Source organism: Calonectris borealis, chromosome 1 (assembly GCF_964195595.1).
Source record: "Calonectris borealis chromosome 1, bCalBor7.hap1.2, whole genome shotgun sequence".
NCBI classification, from domain to species: Eukaryota; Metazoa; Chordata; class Aves; order Procellariiformes; family Procellariidae; genus Calonectris; species Calonectris borealis.
In genome coordinates this window covers 208,961,849-208,981,185 of record NC_134312.1, presented here as the reverse complement: position 1 = coordinate 208,981,185, position 19,337 = coordinate 208,961,849, and the positions used below count along the sequence as shown (strand labels likewise).

General features: G+C 43.7%; 1 protein-coding gene across 1 annotated transcript in view; it reads right to left on the bottom strand.

The window, feature by feature from the left end:
• The window catches only part of SMCO4 (single-pass membrane protein with coiled-coil domains 4), a 30,857-nt gene extending 12,960 nt beyond the window's left edge, over window positions 1–17,897 (bottom strand). Inside the window, exon 1 of the mRNA XM_075140134.1 lies at window positions 17,732–17,897. The gene's annotated coding sequence lies outside the window, so the exon portion shown is untranslated. The remainder of the gene's footprint in view (window positions 1–17,731) is intronic.
• Between the last annotated feature and the right edge of the window lie 1,440 nt (window positions 17,898–19,337).

Here is a 19,337-nt window from a genome sequence, read left to right as displayed (position 1 = left end):
CTTACCCTAGTTTATGTCCGTTTCCTTCGGCAGCACAGCTATTTAAGTCACTCTTCTAAGCCAGAGCCTTTGGTAATTTTTCTTTTCTGTTCCACTGCAATTCTTCAAAGCATCATAAAGGCAAATTTAATAAGCACCTCAATTTGTATTGCTTTCTATTTATAATACTGCAAGCACCTGCTGCTGCTGAGATCTAAGCAGGTATCTTTCTTACTTCGTATAGATTAATTTAGATTAACCTTAATAGTTTCATATTTTAGAGCAATTTCAAGAAACATTGCTCCAAGCTATTGGGTGGGTTGGTTGTCTTTTTTTGGTCTTTGGGGGTTTTTTTGTCTTTAGGGTTGTATTTTTTTGTTGTTGGTTTTTGTAGTGCGGTTGGTTCTCCCCCCACTGCCTATTTTTATTAAGATGCTGCTGACCAGCTCTTAAAAATACAACTCATTTAGCTTCATTGTTCATATCAGCCAAATTCCATAGTATGTCTTCTGGCGTATTCAGCAGATCCCTCTTGTCAATGCAACAGCAGGCACTCAACAATCAAACCACTTCAAGTCGTACCTTGAACCCATAACAATGGAAGTCAAGTCAGCGTGGGGGCCCACGGATGGTTTGGGAACTGTGGGTGTTTAAAGCTGCCTGCCCATGATCCAGTAGATGTAGGATTTCGATCACATATTATTTGACTTTCTCTAAAACCGGGGATATATTCGTTTTTAATCTTATCTAAGAGCCTGTGAACACCAAGTGACAGCTAAGGCTGCACAGTACAGAAGTTAAGTCCTACGTCTGACCTTTCAGAGGGGCTGAGGAATCATGTCCTTAGGCGTCTCTTTGGAGTCTGTCTTCCACAGCTTATGGATAGAATATTAATGGCTGCACCCTGGGCTGCGGACATCGTGGTATCTGCAACATCAACACCAACCGCTCTTGCTGTTATTTCATTTAACAAGACCACAGATAGGAAGTTTAATGCAGGGGGAGGACAGAAAAAAAAAATTGCGATGCAGCACAAGTAGGTGAGTGAGATAATGAAGCCCAGAGAGAAAGAGCAGGAAAGCCCCCTTAGTGTGCAAGAGAGGAAGGGAAACAAAAGGAAGGAAACCAGTGCATAGAAGAAAAGCTGCATGGAAGTGAAATAAAGACTAAAAGAAGCGGATGGAAGAATCAGTCCATCGGAGAAGACTGACATCAATTATCGTTCTCATCTCTGCACTGTGTTTATTTACTTTTAGTGGCTGACAAGCGAAGTTTGCACTTCTCATCCATCTCCTACCTATGTATTTAGGTGTGATATAGCACACTCCTCCACAACCTGCGAGGAGATTTCACAGAACACTTCACAGGACATTCTAAGGACGATTACATCTCAAGAGTAACTCTTCGTGTCGCAAACTCCTACTCTAGAGGGATGCCATGCTATTTGCCTCTCTGCAACATTTAATATGGGCCTTAAAGGGGTGGGATTTTAAGCGCTCCCATTAAAAACACACATCTTTCTCAACAAAAGAAAGTCTCGTTGCTTTTTTATTCAGCCCAATCTTGCCAAGATTCCTGTTAACTTCATGAGAAAAGCACGCTCATAAATACATAAAACCAAGTTTTCAAAACTGGTCTTAACTGCATTTGTTGAAAAATTAAGCAAATGAAAAGGCTGAGACACATTGTAAGGTACTCGGTATTACACCCTCCTCTTATTTATCTATCAACAACAAAAGCTCGATACAGCCATTATTTTGGGAATCCATAGGTTTTTAGCGTTCTATTAACATGAGAGAGATGTGTCGTTGTTTAACCCCAGCCGGCCACTGAGCACCACGCAGCCGCTCGCTCACTCCCCCCACAATGGGATGGGGGAGAGAATCAGAAGGGTAAAAGTGAGAAACTCATGGGTTGAGATAAAGACAGTTTAATAGGGAAAGCAAAAGCCGTGCACGCAAGCAAGGCAAAACCAGGAATTCCCTCCCTACTTCCCATCGGCAGGCAGGTGTTCAGCCATCTCCAGGAAAACAGGGCTCCATCACGCGTAACGGTTAGTTGGGAAGACAAATGCCATCACTCCGAATGTCCCCCCTTCCTTCTTCTTCACCCAGCCTTATATGCTGAGCATGACGTCATATGGTATGGAATAGCCCATTGGCCAGCTGGGCCAGCTGTCCTGGCCATACTCCCTCCCAGCCCCCCATGCACCTGGCAAGGCACGGGAAGATGAAAAGTCCTTGACTACCGTAAACTGAAACAACTGAGACATCAGTGTGTGATCAACATTATTCTCATACTACATCCAAAACACAGCACTATACCAGTTAATAGGAAGAAAATCAACTCCATCCCAGCCGAAACCAGGACAGATGATACAGATTCCCTCAGAAAATAAACGAGGCACGGGGACCTTGCATGTCATTTAAAAAGAGGAGATGCCATATATCTTTTCAGCCTCTGGCTGCAGCTTCTAAATTACTGTCCCAAAACATGTGTAACCTTCATGTGTTCTCATCCTCTTCCACAATTACTTCTTACCACGTGGGGAGGTTTTGAACTTTTGCAACAGCTATATTGAATAAATCAGCTATAACAGACATGCTATAGATGCTCCAAGCCAATAGCTAATCGTGATTTTTAGTCTTTCAAGTGAATAGGACAACTTAAAATGGCAAACGTTGCTCTATCTACCCATCCATAAATTAGGAGTGACAATAGCAGATTATTACTCATTCATTCAGAGCGTGCATTTGGCCCTGAGAGAACTGGCTTTATTCCAAGAGCTGGCAAACATTGGTTAATATACATGTAAATGTTTTATTTCTCTCAGAGTAGGCAATTTCACAAAATGAAATACCGAATTAAAGACAACCCTAGTTTTTCTGCTGATGCCTGTCTCAGATGCAGTGCTCCTGAAGGCTTTTGCAAGCTTTTTCACACCGAGTCAACAGGGAAAAAGCCACCCTTTCTTTTGAAAATAAGACAATTTCACTGTGGAAACATGAAAGCTTTTATATAAATATAAATCATTGAAGTTGTCCTGGAGTTAAGTGGATGGAGACTGGCTTATATAAGGTTGCAATACTGACTTGGTAATAGTGAGAGGTACTGAAATGGTTTTGGAAACACTGCTCCAAACAGGCTATTCCTCAATACAAGAGCTGTGGTGCCAGAAGTAGATTCAGCAACCCCAATGTTTAATCTGAGGATACTATAAAATGGCACTTCACTCCTAAGAATGAAGAAGGGGCATTTTGTCCTTGGAATTTCTAGTGCAAGCGTACAGGAAAAGGAAAATGTTATTTTCCTCAAAAACTGCCACTAATTTGAACTGGGAAGAAGAGCGGAGACTAAGAAAAGGGATGGAGGTTCAACACAGAGAGGCAAATAAACCAAATATCTGGACAGAAAACCAGGCAGTGGTTTAACAGGACCTCTTACTAACCAGCCCAGAACCTGAATATTCTAAATAAAGCCAAGTGTGATGCACCCATACTCTTGAGCATGGGCTTTCCAAAACTCAAGAGAATCAACAAGCACGTTCTGTGCATTTGGAGGCGAGGACAGTACACACGACCTCCAGCAGGACTGAGAACCATCTTCTTCCTACACAGGGCTAGAAGTATCAGAAGATATCTAGATCTATTTACTCCTCCTACAATACAGGTTATCAACCATTGCTTATCCCTCTGTCCAACAGAGAAGTGAGATTTTTTTTCGCGAATTAATCGAACCTTGAAACTAGAACTACAACCACAGAGCAAATTTTTGAGAAGGGAAAGGGAGAAGCATAGCCTTTTATCTACTGTACTGTACCATATGTACCATCTCACTGTCCTCGTGGGCATGCTAAAGTTTCAATCAACTGGGGATGCTAGCAAAGGTCAAAATTGTTCATAAACCTCTAGACAGAAATGACACAATATTAACGTATTTCAGAATAGCAAGTTTAGAATGAAATACAAAATAAGTTGGAAAGCACTGGCTAAGATCACAGTAACTTGACGGAACCCAAGAGCAAAAAGTGTATAGCACGTAGGAAAAACAACCATCAGGACAGCTGCAGTCAAAATTCACCTCCTGCAAGTGAAAGGAAAGATGGAAGATGAACAAACGCTGATGAGAAGCAACAACTACCAACAGAAGACACCTTCAAAAAATTCAGGACTATGTACTTGTGGCAAGAGCTGATGAGAAGTTTAGTTCCCATCTAGCAACTTGTCTCAGTTGCTACTACAGTGCTCCACAGGTTTCAGCCAGGTCTCTCCATGGACCTGAGCATTTATGGATATGGAACGGAGAGCAGATTTGTATTTTATGGACATAAATACATCAAAGAATGCTGGCATTAGAATTACTTTTCCTCACATTCTCCATTTTAACAGGAAAGCAATTTAGACTTTACAAGCTATTACATTAACTGAAGCTACTTTTGAAATCTTTTTTGTATTTACTTCCCAGAATTATATGGATTTTTTTTTTAACCTGCAGAAAATTACAGAGATGATTACCAGTAGAGCAAGCACACTGGCTAGTACTTGGCAATACTTTGCTTTGAACCTTGAACCTAATGCTGCACTTTTCAGTGTTGCCTTCACACAAAGCATGCTCTCCCTCCTCTTGTATGCTACCTGCTTACATGACACTTTTATATCTCACAAGGAAATCTGCTGAATGGAAGGGCAACAGAACAGAACAAAACAGTGCGAGGTTCAGCACTGAAGAGGATTTTAAAATTTATTACAGGGTATCACTTCAACACTCAATGTTATATGTGGCTAAAATAAATACACATGCCCGGCAGAACTGCAAGAGAAGATACCTCTATAAAAGGCGACAGAACTATTACCAGATAAGCTACCAGTTAGACATCACTGATTACCACATTGGACAGAGATTTTAACTCATCTAGCGAGCAGACAGCTAATCGGATTTCTTAATAGGCTTCTCTCAGTTTCACTGATGCATACTGCATGTAGGATTTGGAAAGAGATTTTTCCCCCAAATAGCACATACCACTCTACTACAGCATTCTGTTATCATCTTGGCTTATGCTTACATAAAGTACCAGATGGAAAGTCAGAAGTTACATGAACAGTCACAAAGAGGTTAATCATTAAATTCAAGCTATGCCAGGGCAGCAACAAAGCTGACCTCTTGCATAAATTGAGCTTGGATAAAGGTAACATTGATTTTCCTGAAGAGGTTTCGTTACTTAACTCTAAATTTGTGATTTCTTTTGAGAGTATGAAGTTAAGAGTTAATCCAAATTCACTATTTCTTTTCTACCCGAACAGAAATCAACCCACTTAAAATGCAGAGAATGATAGACTTCTCTCCCTTTCATTGTTCTCTCCCCTCCGAGAGAAACTGAACTTCACAGGACTTCAAACCTCAGGGGGAAAAAAAAACCCAACAAAACCAAAAACCTTAAAAAACTCAGCTCATCTTTATTCTACAAGCTTTTCTTCCAGCACCGAAAATCCAATGCATATTTTCTCCCAACTACTTTTATCTCTTTATTGTTCTTAATGCTTTCCTAGAAAGGAATTTCTTTAGTACACAACTGAAAAACTTTAATTTGATGACGGGACAGGGACTGTTTGGAGCCTAGTCAGTAAAAAGACACGAGGTAAACATTTGGATACATTATATGACCCAAAGTCTTTCTGCCATATTTTCTGCTTTCTGCTTTGATCTTCCCATTTTAATTTTTAGAAAGTTATTTACACCAGAATCAACCAGCTGACTATGACAAGCTATACCATTAAACAGAAGAGTTACTTCTTTACCTCCTTTAAGTGTGATAAGGATCATCCATAAAAGCAAAGTGATCCAAGTTTCCAATTTCCCACAGGTACTCTAAAATATTTACTGAACCATAGCAATTATTCCGTGACAAATGGGGTGTCTTACGGAACTTGGGGCTTTCCTAACTTTCTGAAATTAGTGTTCTGACTCACTCACATTTCTGGGAACTGGGAACTTGAAACTTACTTAGATAAGGTCTAAGAAAAAGTGAGGAAGATTAGAGAGCCTAAGTTAATCAGAAAAAAAAAAAAAAACCAAAACAAAAATAGGGAAAAAAACCCACCCAAACAAAAAAACTACATCTCTTTTACGAGAAAAGGGATATAATTTCTTACTCTCCTATTTTGAAAGTCTTGCCTTTTTCACAGTTAAGCAAAGTTTCCCCAAAGAAGCCATCACTGATCGCATTCATTTGGAATTTTTATGTAAACAAGTGTTGGAATAAGAAATGGAAAGCCAAAAAAGGATAGTAAATCACAGGATATATACATCCCAGAACCTTGCATGTATCTCTTTGGAGAGCAGGAACAAAAAAAAAGAAATTGGACATGAAAAAGAAATAAAAGTAGACAAGAACGTGGAACCTGAAAGGCTTTTTGCTTAAGGTCCCTAATGTCTTCAGAATTTATTAAAAGATGATGTTAGAGCACCTGAATTTCAGAGAATTACTTCAGAGATGGCTCCTGTTGCAGCAGTTTCTGCTGGAATATTTTACTCTGGCTGTCAGCCAAATCTTTGCTATACTGATGCCAAATAAATGATACCCAATTTCAACGACAGATGCTGTTGTGTTGACACATAATTGATACGTTTATATTCAGGGCTCCCTGGAATTCTGTAACAGCAACACTTTATTCACAAGAAATACAACTGACAGCAGAATTCAAAGGGACTTGCACATAGCTGATGCTGCTATACGGCTGGTATTGTGAGTCTGGAGGGAAGAGATCACTACCTATCCAGGGTAGTCAGGAACAGTGGCGACTACAAATTTTCCAGGGCAATGGAAAATACAGAGAGATGGCCCAGCAGTAAAAGTTAACTGGCTCAGCCAGAAACCAGCTTGCTCAGAGAAACAGGAAACCTGAAAGTTTTCAACACAAGTCACACATCCCTTTCCTGCAGAGCTTGTAACTGCGTAGGAGATGGAAGTCATAGAAACGCCACAGCACTGAAGTAACAGATATGTCCATAATCTCCTTCTCTCTTTGACTTCCTTAGTTTCCTAGGCAGGAAACAGTTTAGCAACCTTTAAAAATATATTTAGCAAAGGTATGTTCCAAAGAAAACATTATATACCCCCTCCTTGCATGTTCACTCTGAGATAACTTGAAATAAACTTTCATAAATAGTATTTACTTTGAGAAGCAACTACATCCCTCCCCAAGCTTAACAAACCTTCAGCATCTACTGAAAAAAAAAAGCAAATCACATTACAATACATGCCTACAACCTAAATTTTCTTCATTTTTAGTAACACGGAATGATATTATTTTCACACAATGAATAAAAACAGTCACAGAATGAAAATATTCAGGGAAAAATTCATACCCATTCATTTCAAAAAAAAAAAAAAACAACAAACCCCAGCAACAACTAAAATTTGGCACAGAAAACAGCAGCAAATAAACACCATATAGCAAAGTTTTCAGTCATTTATCCAGATAGTACATGTTGTTCAGCAAACATGCAATGTGGAATATCCTGCTATGATGCCTCTTTTTAATTAAAATAAAGTTAAGCTTAAAAATACTTTTGAATTGCATTATATGGGGATTATCAAATACGTTTGAAGCCTACAGATGAAGAGGCATCACTACCTGGAAGTCTTTTCAACCCCTGGAAAACATATTTTGTTCACTGTTTCTTAAATTGTATTTTAGAACACTGATCACAGCCCAGAAAGCTCCTGCAGTGTAACATGCTTCTGCTGTTTGTGGGGCCTTATCTGGCTCTCAAATACTGCCTGTGCTTCTCTTCTAGTACCATGGGAAAGATTTCTTCCTCCACTCACCTCTTTCCTTACGTTATACGAAAAAGGGACTGAAAATACTGATGTTAATTCTTCAGGCTCTGCACACTGCAGCTCTTTGCTTTAATTCTTCCTCTCCTATACTTCTAAGGGTTGCTAAGGCCAAAACTGTCAGAAGACCTCTCTTCACACTGAATTTCTCCTTCAGGAATGCTCACCACAGGGTATAAAGATAAAGTTATACAGGGATAAAATATGCATTTATCATCAAAGCTCATACCTCTCAAAACCCCAAAATTGTGATTTAGTTCAGCAACATGGGCTATGTAAAATATCCAGGATTATACCCTTGCAAAAGCACGAAGTGGTTGAAAAGGTCAAGGAAGTGCATTAAGTAGAAAAGCTTTAGGGGCCAGTGGGTTCTTTTCACTGTTGCAAGAGGCACTGGAAAACCAATCTTTGCCAAGAAAACACATCCAGATATTAAAAATTTAAGCACCAAGTACACAGATACCTTCTTCCAAAAATCCCCCCAAACCCCAAACCAAACCAACAAAAAAAAAACCACAACAACCACCCCACCAAAACCCACAAAACCAAAAATCAGACACCCCTCCCAAAAACCCCACAGAAGTTTTTCAAAGTCACAAAGGACAGCTGAGACTAACCTCCCAGTGGCAGTTAGGCATCTCAGGAGCACACACAGAGAATGAAGAAGGGAACATGAAAAAACAGCTAGGCCAGCTGTCAACAGCTTTCATTTACCAGAACCAGTCATGGGGCATAACGGGGTGGTGCACCACAGGCAGACCCAGTCTTCCTCACTCCTGTTCAGAGAGGATCAGGTGCAAACCAGCTCCAGTTCAAAAAGTGCAGTGATTTGTTAGACTGGTGCTGTGTCTAAGCTAAAAAATGCCAGTCTCTCAGCACTACATTTTAAATTGAGCACAGTACTGAAATAACAAAGCTAGAAGGCTTACAGAGAAGATCCAACTCCTGTCTAATTATTTGAGTGTGGGCAGAGAAGTGTAGGTCAGTCTGCCAGGCACTGTATAGCTACACCCTATCTGTGTTAGGAGGGGCATAATTAGTCCAGGAGAAAAATCAATGTTAAGGCATACAGACTAACTTGAATATTTCTGCTTGTTACTGAATTTTCTCCAAAGATTTATTCCTACAGGTTTCTTTGGGTGTTTGGAACTCCCCTTGCTCCCCTTTAAGCACACACTAAATTTAATTAACTTTCTTTTTTGAAAGAAATCATTATGTTCAATAGTACTAACCCATTCTGTTATTAACAAACGCAAGGATTTGAAAAGTCAAATGGATTCTCACTCCTATTTCTACTATTGGCTTCTGCATTTTGTTCTGTTTGGACAGAACAGAAAGGTCTCACTTTCTTCCACTCGGGAAGGCAGTGCTATAGCTGGAAGACATGGAAAAAACAATAAAATGATCATATACAAATATTTCCATTTCTCTTCCCCAATGTATAATATCGTTTAAAAAAAAGCAAAAGCGTGGTTGTTGGAAATTACTGTACAATGCGTTAACACGCTAAATAAATTAGCAACAGAAAGAAGTAAGTCAGCTTCAACTTTTAGAAATGTGAAAGACTTAGAAATAGTTCAGGCAATCAGATTTCAGAGCAAATCTTACTTTTACAGACACTGTTTTCTATCCTGTTAAATATTTCTCTTACCACTGTGGGAAAGACTTAAACAATGGAGGGAAACTGGCTAAGGCTTGCTCTGCAGACTGAAATAATCTCAATTCAGCAGCAAGAACCAGCATCAAGACTTCTGAATAATGGTATCAAACTCAAACATTTAGGTAAGAAGTTGACATGCACCCCTTTCCTCTATGCTTCACCACAAGTAACTCCAAATCTCCAAGCCTTCAAACATACTTAATAGATTATAATAGTATAACTACAAGCCACTCCTCTGAACAGTGTCAATTCAGTAAACTTGAGTTTTGCTGATACTGTGCAGCATTGCCACCTAAACCCCTCAAGCCACTTAAGACAGATGTTTATCCTTCAGTTTCTGTCCTGAACCACGCTAGAGTTTAACTGTATGCTCTCCCAGCCAAAGCAGGCTGAGTGGGCGGGCTGATGGTGAGACACAGTAGAGTAAGTGTATTGGTTTCTAAGCAGACCTGAGGTTGCAAAAACCAAACAACTACAGGTAAATTCCCTGCCATTTTTGTGGCATGACTGCAGGCTCAGAGTCATATTTTATAGTGGTACCAGTAAGGTCTAATAAAAGGCTCTGGGATCCTCAATCTTATTTGGGTCATGTAACTAAGCTATATTTGAGGGTCTGCTTTTGTAACTAAAAGCTGCATCCTGCAGCTTCACCTGAACAATTCCTTATTTTTGTTATCCTTCTAGTTGGGTGTCAAAGTCATGCACAAGATCTTTCATGATGCAACGATGCTATATAGAGTATAAGATGCTATTGACATCTGTCTACCAGTAAGCAGCCATGCTAGGAACATGGCTAGCTCGCATTTTAGCGGCAAAGCACTTCAGTGAGTTTTAATAACAGATTTATACAGCACACCTCCTCTCCAGACCTGATACTAAGCACTGTACCATGGTCAGAGAACTCCTTTCTAAATATATAAACAAAGCCAAGGTGTTAAACAAAACCAAACTCATGTTGGGTGAAAAAACAGTGAGACCAATTTATAAACAGAAACCAGTCTGAGGAGACAGATATGCACCCTGAGGTTTGGTACATCCAAATCATGATTATCCATACCTCTAGCATGATACAAAGCCCAAAATCAACATGGCCTGAACACAAGTTTTTTATATTTAACAATTAATAAGGCTCAAAGAGCCTTATTACTTCAAGCATTAAAGCCCCCCCAGCCACCTGTTCCGATTTAATTTTTTTCCAAGTTTACCACCACACAGCCATGGCTCTTCAGCTCTTTAACCGAGGTGTATCTTTACTCTCAATATATTTTTTTAGAGCTGCCTATGGTCAAAAAAAAAAAAAAAAAATCACAGCTACACAAGTGCTTGTAAACAAAAGCACCAAGGCAATACAACAGTCCCAATCAAAATGGATTGGGTTTGTTACTGCCAGGGGTGCCCATATAAGTAAATACAAGGCCACATCATTCTGTATTCCTCCCACCCCACAAGCTCATTTCAGCCTGGAGAAGTCATTTGTGCCTGCAGCAGGGCAGGCCACATTTCTACTTTTCATGTGACAAAGACACAAACACATTGGTTTAGGTAGAAGCAGCTTTTGCACTGATGCTGCTCTTTATTTTCCACTCTTTTTGTGAAATACAGAGACAATTTCTGAGCAAAGCCTTTGGGGAAAGAGCTTTACTCAAAATCACTAGTCCTCTGTCTAGCACAATAAGAGCAAAGAATGCAAATTAGTTTCAATAAAAGCAGCTGGCAATCAATAAGAAAGGACTCGTCTCCAAGAGTAAAACTGGTTCCTCTAAGGATAAGAGTTAAAAGGGGAAAAATATAAGATGAAAAAAGGAAGAACAACTGTAAACGATATGGGGAGGGTGCACAGGAGGAAAAAAATCTAATGATGCAATTAAAAAAAAAAATCAGACAAACTGACAAGGAACAGCTGGGGATAAAAAGGAAAGAAAAATACAGAGAACTATAGTGCAAACTAAAGGATAATTAGAAAAAGTCTAATGGAAGACATGTGCAATCACAACAAGATAAAATAAAAATCATGAAAAGGAGCAGATAAGAGGCTAGCTGGCATTAAGGCACCAGTCATGAGTTCATGTTCTAGCCTGGTTCACAGGCATTGGTAAGTCTGATATGAATTTCAGCATTCCTGCTACCGCACATCTGGCCATTTCACAAAAACTTGTACCCTCATCTACTCTGATCTTCTGCCGTAATGCAGAAAGTCAACACCCACCTGAGTGGGCCAGAACCCACCCACTCTGCATGCAGTCAGACTGCTTTTCTATGTCCCTTCACCTCAGGAAGTCCACAGGCACCTGCAAAGGACTGAGAAAAGCCCAGCATTATTGTTACCACTTGTTTAAAGGAAAAAAAGAATTCCTCAAGACTGACCTTTTACTGAGTCTCCCTATTATTGTGTCTAATTTTTATAAGTCAATTAGAGAGAGAATACATTATGGTCACAGAAGAAGCCTTCCCTTGCAACTGTTACAGACAGGACTTGATATAAAGGGGAAAATAGAAGTATTTTAGCACTGTTAGCAACCTCTGCCCAAGAGAAACCTAAAAATCAAGAGTCTCGCATGCTGCAAGTCAGTGTCACAAATCACTTACCCTCTGTCTTGCATCTACAAACCCAGCTCCGGTTTCTGCTTTTATCAACATCCTCCACCAAACGCTTGGTTAACATGGAAATAAGGTCCCTATCTTGCACATGCCTTCAATATTGCATATTAGCAAACACGAACACAAGCAGTTACTTTGCACAGAAGATTTTCAGCCCCAAAGAATCTCACGAGCAAACTACACAACGTAACTCCTTTGATCCCAAGAATGTAGTGCCCATCTTTAATAAAGTAGCTGCTTAAAGTAGGTGCTTAAATAGCATATATTAATTATATGAGGTGGAAAGCGGTGTTTTCTACACTCACATGAAACTGCAGGGGAAAGTCCAACTGTATGAGATTCAACAAGGCCAAGTGCCGGGTCCTGCACTTCGGCCACAACAACCCCAGGCAACGCTACAGGCTTGGGGAAGAGTGGCTGGAAAGCTGCCCAGAGGAAAAGGACCTGGGGGTACTGGTTGACAGCCGGCTGAACATGAGCCGGCAGTGTGCTCAGGTGGCCAAGAAGGCCAAGGGCATCCTGGCCTGTATCAGAAATAGTGTGGCCAGCAGGAGCAGGGGGGTGATCGTGCCCCTGTACTCGGCACTGGTGAGGCCGCACCTCGAATACTGTGTTTAGTTTTGGGCCCCTCACTACAAGAAGGACATGGAGGTGCTGGAGCGTGTCCAGAGGAGGGCAACGAAGCTGGTGAAGGGCCTGGAGCACAAGTCTTATGAGGAGCGGCTGAGGGAACTGGGGTTGTTTAGCCTGGAGAAGAGGAGGCTGAGGGGAGACCTCATCGCGCTCTACAACTACCTGAAAGGAGGTTGTAGCGAGGTGGGGGTTGGTCTCTTCTGCCAAGTAACTAGCGATAGGACAAGAGGAAATGGCCTCAAGTTGCGCCAAGGGAGGTTTAGATTGAACATTAGGAAAAATTTCTTTAGTGAAAGAGTGGTCAGGCCTTGGAACAGGCTGCCCAGGGAAGTGGTGGAGTCACCATCTCTGGAAGTATTTAAAAGACGTGTAGATGAGGCCCTTAGGGACATGGTGTAGTGGGCATGGTGGTGTTGGGTTGACGGTTGGACACGATGATCTTAGAGGTCTTTTCCAACCTGTATGATTCTATGATTCTACGATTCTATCACTGCACCCTATTTTTCTAGATTAAGTTTTGACCAGCATACTGATGGATTAGACAGAGAAGTCTCTGCCAAGTTGCTAATATACATAAAATTATGCTTCTACTTTCAGAACTTCAATACAGAATAATTCGATTGGGGCATGCCCTACACTTCGAGAAATTCTATGAGACTTCTAATGACAGAAGTGGTCAGAAAATTCTAGTCACATTGACATCTAAAAGCACAGAGCTCGCATTTTAAAGAAAGAAAGAAGTGACTAACTTCTTTGCAACTAAAAACGGCATACAAGAAATGAAACGAAGCAGGATAGAGAAGACAAAAAAAAACCCCGCAACTAAAAACGGTGTACAAGAAATCAAACGAAGCAGAGAAGACAAGAAAACTCTACTAAACTAAACCACTAGTAGCGCAAAAGACAGCAAAGAGAATATTATCACACATTCTCATGCCCTGAAGATACTTGTGTGCCTAAAGGGCTCTCAACTATCTGATCTCTGGCTGTTTGCCACATTCAACATACAAAGCCTGCTTCCTCTATTGCCTACGGCAATTATTTTAGGGTTTGTCTTAACAACTAAAAATTTCTCTCAAAAACAAAAGTGGGGGGAGGAGGCATGCGCTGTTGCAACCTCATGGCCTGCCACTACTGCTAAGACAATTACAGCATTTTTACAGCACATTTCCCTAAGGTAGCAAGCAGTTAAGAACTTTATATACTGAAAGAGATGCCCTTCCACATTAGCATGGTCTATTAGCCACAAACAGGATTAAGAGCTCAGCAAATCCTCACAGAGCCCACATCTGTCAACATAACTCTTTCCCATAATGGGCAGAAAGGAAGGTAACTTCTCAATTTTACGGAGCACTTACTGGAAAGCTGATACTGCAATAATTAAAAAACAAAACAAAACAAAAAGGGAGGAACACAGAACAGCACAATCATGGAGACACCTCAGGATCTCTCGTGAGAAAAATGCCACCTGGTTACAAAACTTGTGGTCTTACAGAGAAGCCTTGCTGTTGCACCGGTGGCCCTGCACAGCAATCAACCTTAGGAGAGCTCCAGAGAAGACAACAGCCAAGATCTCTTTGCGGGACATTTCTCCAAGCATGACAGGATTTCCATAATCAGTCAAAAAACAGAAACATCCAGATTGGCATGCAACAGAAATTGCTATTGGACATCATGGACATCAAACCACCCATAGATGCTTCTTGCAGTGCATGATGGAGAGACTAGTACGGAGACAGAGATAATTTTATTCTGGAGCACCTGGACCAAAGTATTTGAATCAAGAAATGCCAGATCCATTCTCAAAGGGCTGAGATGGCTTTGGGAGTAGCTGGGGCACAGCTGTACCAGTAAAAGCAAACCCCAGCCCAATTCAGCAGAGAATTAGTGCTCAGTTCCCTCAAACTCACTGTAAAAGATCAATGTATCTCTCTCTGAGAGCAGTCCCTATGACAGCAGTGCTACCTGCTGAATCATGGCAGGTCTCCTGCGACTCTTCATGGAGAAATTCTTTCAGCTCCTCTACACCACTGCTTCTTGGTAGAGCACACACTGTCGGGACAAGCCTTGTCAGGCTTCAAAGTAACAGGCAAGGGAGAAAGATGATGGAGGAGGAAAATTTGTAACAAAAACGAACAAGGAAAATGCATTACATTACACGTTAAGTGCCATGGCCAAAAGATTTAGTGTATAGTCTATCTACTGTCCCATAAGCCAGCCTCCTATCACCTAATCAGCATGTATATCTTACATATATGCAAAAGCATTTCACTGTATATTTAATGCATGGAAAAACACAATTAGATTAAAACAAAAAAATCAAGATTATTTTGCTAGCATACGGATATAGCAGCGACCAGCGAGGAAACAGTCCACTCTCTCACTGTTACTGTACACACCTCCAAACAAGCAGCAACAAACCAGTGGTCAGCTAGGGAGTGTGATAGAAGGTTGTCACCTCACACAGGACAATTTCCACATAAGTCTGATGCTCTGGGGTAGCTTCAAGCTCAGGCGGTGTCCCGCCTCCAGACAGCAGGTGTGGGCATGCGGCCACTGCTAAATATCTTACGTCTCACACAAAGCAGTCCCATCGGTCTGTGAACACCAATCACATCCCAAAAGGGAGTTAAGCATGCCAAGGACTCCCTAGAAGGAGGGCTTTCCGATGTCCACCCTGGCAGCATCCGAAGATGTCCGGCTCTGTAAATGGCTTGTCTTTATCTCTGTATGTGTGGCCAGCAGGACTAGGGAAGTGATCGGGCCCCTGTACTCGCCACTGGTGAGGCCACAGCTCGAATACTGTGTTCAGTTCTGGGCTCCTCACTACAAGGACATGGAGGTGTTGGAGCCTGTCCAGAGAAGGGCAACAAAGCTGGTGAAGGGCCTGGAGCACAAGTCTGATGAGGCGCGGCTGAGGGAACTGGGGTTGTTCAGCCTGGAGAAGGCTGAGGGGAGACCTCATCGCGCTCTACAACTACCTGAAAGGAGGTTGTAGGGAGGTGGGTGTTGGTCTCTTCTCCCAAGTAACTAGCGATAAGATGAGAGGAAATGGCCTCAAGTTGCGCCAATTGGACATTAGGAGAAATTTCTTTACTGAAAGAGTAGTCAGGCCTTGGAACAGGCTGCCCAGGGAAGCGGTTGAGTCACCATCCCTGGAAGTATTTAAAAGACGTGTAGATGAGGTGCTTAGGGACATGGTTTGGTGGGCATGGAGGTGTTGAGCTGACGGCTGTACTCGATGATCTTAGAGGTTTCCAGCCTTAATGATTCTGTGATTCTATGATTCTATGTCTGCCAGTGCTGTCCATGCTCTTCTGTATCACCCTGCATTTGTGGTCAACAGCTCTGCCAAAATTCTCTCGAGGAGCAGAGTAGGAGACCTGTGCAAGTTCATGCTGGAAAAAGCACTAAAGAAACTGGGAGTTCCTAGAGTTTCCCAGGTGATAAGGGGTATTTGACAACTACACCAAAAATTCCTGTTGGTAGATGTCCCTTCTGTTTCCCACAAAGCATGAGGGAAAGCAGCAGCTAAAATTGCTGTGACATGGAGCAGTTCATTTATCCGACAAAGATCAGGGAAATTTCTACCTACAAAGGTTGAGAACAGTCTAGCATCAGCTTTCTTCTTAACTTCAGTCTAGGAGGTCGGTATGTTATAAATAGGCCACTAAAAGGCAGTTAAGAGAGAAAGGGAGAGCAAAAAGTTATTAAAAATGTACTAATGAGAAACTCATTTCACTTTTTTTTTAACAGGGCATCAGGGAATTCCTACAAGACTTCTGGTTCATTTCAAAGAGGAAATTTTTAACAAAGCTAAAAATAACTAACAATCACATTTTCAAAATTGAGAGAAACATGGTAACCCCAGGAGGTCCCAGCCCAGGGTGGTACCACACAGACCGATAAAAAAGCTTATACAAATTTCAGGCAGGATCAGGACCCCGGAATGGAAATCTCTGTAACACGAGAACATTTATTTTCTCTACTGCTTTAAAAGAAAGTTTGAACCATAACCGGTTTAGAAACATAACAGGAAATATTTTTTTTTTTTTTAGGTAACCAACAATAAGGAGAACTAAAAAGCTACGAACTGAACTCACGTCAGCACATCACAGGGACAAAACACACACAAATGAAAGCACGGTGCTTAAAAAACAGACAAAAGCCCCATTTTTACATTCAGAACGGATTATCTTGTTTTTTTTCCTAGGTCACCTTTTAATGCTTTTTTTCAATAGGCTGCTTAAACACAGGTGTCGGTCGTTTCTCAGCACAATTGTACTCGCGACTGGGGAACCGAAATTAAGAAGGAAAAAAACGCAAAAACACAAAACCTGAAAGTCTTCTGCGAGTCTTTTTAAGAGTTATTTTCCTCATTAATCTCTCAGCAGTGCTTCTCAGGGGCTGCGATTCAACCCCAACGCCGTCGCCCAGCGGCGCGCCTCCCGCCCCGCTAAGCCGGCAGCACACCTGAGCTCCCCGCCCGGGGCGGCGGGGCCGGCGCCGCCCCGGCCGCCCCCGGGCCTCCTCCGCGGCGGGGTTTCGTTTCAGGGCTCGGAGCCAGCCGCCCTGCGGGCCGCCCCGCCGAGAGACGCCGGGAGGGCGCCCCGAGCCGGCCGCGGCCCCCCCCTTCGCCACACACGCTGAGGCGGCAGCTCTCCCCCGCCCGCCGCCGCGCCACGCTCGCCTGGCAGCTCATCCGCCGCGGCACCCAGCCCGCACACGGGCTTTTAAAACTTTCCGGTTTTAACCGCGGCGCCGCGGCCGCCAGACCCCGGGCCGCTCCCGCTGCCCCGGGAAGGAGCGCTCGGAGCCCAAGTCCGCAGGAAGTTGGCCCGCCCGGGAGCCGAGCCCGCTGTCCCGCGGCTCCCCCGGGAACACCGCGGGCTCGACCCGCGGCCCCTCAGCGCTCCCCGCCGCTCTCTTCCCAACGCCTCCAGCACGCCGCTGTCGCCCGCACCCACCGCCCCGCCGGCCTCCCCCGGGACAGCGGGCGGGAGCGGGCCGCCGCGCGCCCTTACTTGGAGTTGCGCTCACCCGAGGGACGGGAAGGGACGGGCAGCGGCGGGAGAGGGGCAGAGTCCGAGCTGGCTGCCGGCAACTTCCCCGCTCCGCCACACGTGGGGCTGAGGCGCGGGCTGGCTTCCCTCGCCGCTCGGCGCAGAGGACGTGGCAGCTCCCTCCCTCTCTCCCCGGCCGCGCCGCGCCGCGCCGAGCCGAGCCGCGCCGGAGGCTCCTCCCGGCCCCGCTCTGGCGGAATGCGGGGCGCCCTCTGCCGCACGCCGAGGGACCCGCTGCCCCCGAGCCTCGCCCCGGTCCCTCTCAGCCGCGGCTGCGCTGCCGCCGCTGAGGGGACGCGGCCGGCCCGCCTCCTGTGGCGGCGCGGGACGCTGAGGGGAGCTCAGCCGCAAGCGCGGGAAGCTGAGGGTCGAGGCGCCGGCGCCGCCGCCCCTCAGCGCCCGCCGCGGCGGGCGGGAGCCGGCGGCCCGCCGGGGAGCGAGCAGTGCCCGCCTGAAGGGAACCCCCGCGTGTCTGTGAAGTTGGGTGAGTTACACCCGACCCCCTCCCGCCTGGGACGCCTCAGGTGTCGTCCCGCTGGCTGTGCGGGACAGGTGCGCGGGAGGGGGTTAGAGAGGCGAGTGTGGAAGTCATTGGCAGTCCAAGCGCAAATCTCATGCAGTGCTGCACGGAAAGCGTTACTCCAAGCCATGCGATGTTGCATTTATTGGTGAATTAAAAAGGAGAATGCCAAAACAGGTGAAATCACAACCGCAGTTGCTTTCTTGCGTATCAGCAGGATGGAAGCGCTTGTTAAGTTGATCAAACTCTGCAAAAATGGGCCTAAAATGAAAATGGAGAGCAGTCCCCACATCCTCCAGGAACAGGGGCTGACTGGCGACAGCGGGAGGACTGAATTTGCTGAGGAACCCTGTCGCACCCAGCCCGAACTGTTACCTCTGTACCGGCAGGACCCCAAAACATCTGTAGCTGCGTCCCAGTTTCCATGGTTTAGGCTGGCTCCACCACAGAGATACTCTTCTTTCTTACTGAGGAGAAGAGACCTCTCACCGTGTTCCTAAACAGACAGTAGCTGTAACTGGAAGAAAATAAAAGACCTCAGACGTCTATTTGCCTTTTCTTCTTTTCAGGATTACACATTTTGAAACTAAAAGACGTTACCTGGGCTTCATGGTTGCAGAGCACCTGACACGGAGGTTTTTGCTGAAAAGGCCAGTTGGGAGGAATCTCGCCCTTCTTCCAGGTTAGTAACAGCTACAAAACTCTTCCCAAGCTTAACGATGTCATCCTTTTCCTCATGCCTTTCTTAAAGTGTTTCCTGTAAGAGCATTCATGTCGGGCACCTTAGTGTAACCTTAATATACCTTCTACTTGAGTGATATTAGACTGTGATGTTGTTACCTCCTACTGCTCTTTTTTCTGCTGAAAACATGTATTTCTTCCAGTAGCGAGCAGATTTTTAATCTCAAGGTGCACTGCCAATTTGAGATTAGAATCTGACTTTGAAGTTGTAAAGAAGTGCTGTTGCTGATGTTCAAATAACGCTGAACCGCTTAGGGCTAAAGCAGAGAAGAAATAAAATTGTGTTTTTCTAAAACACCTCTCGCA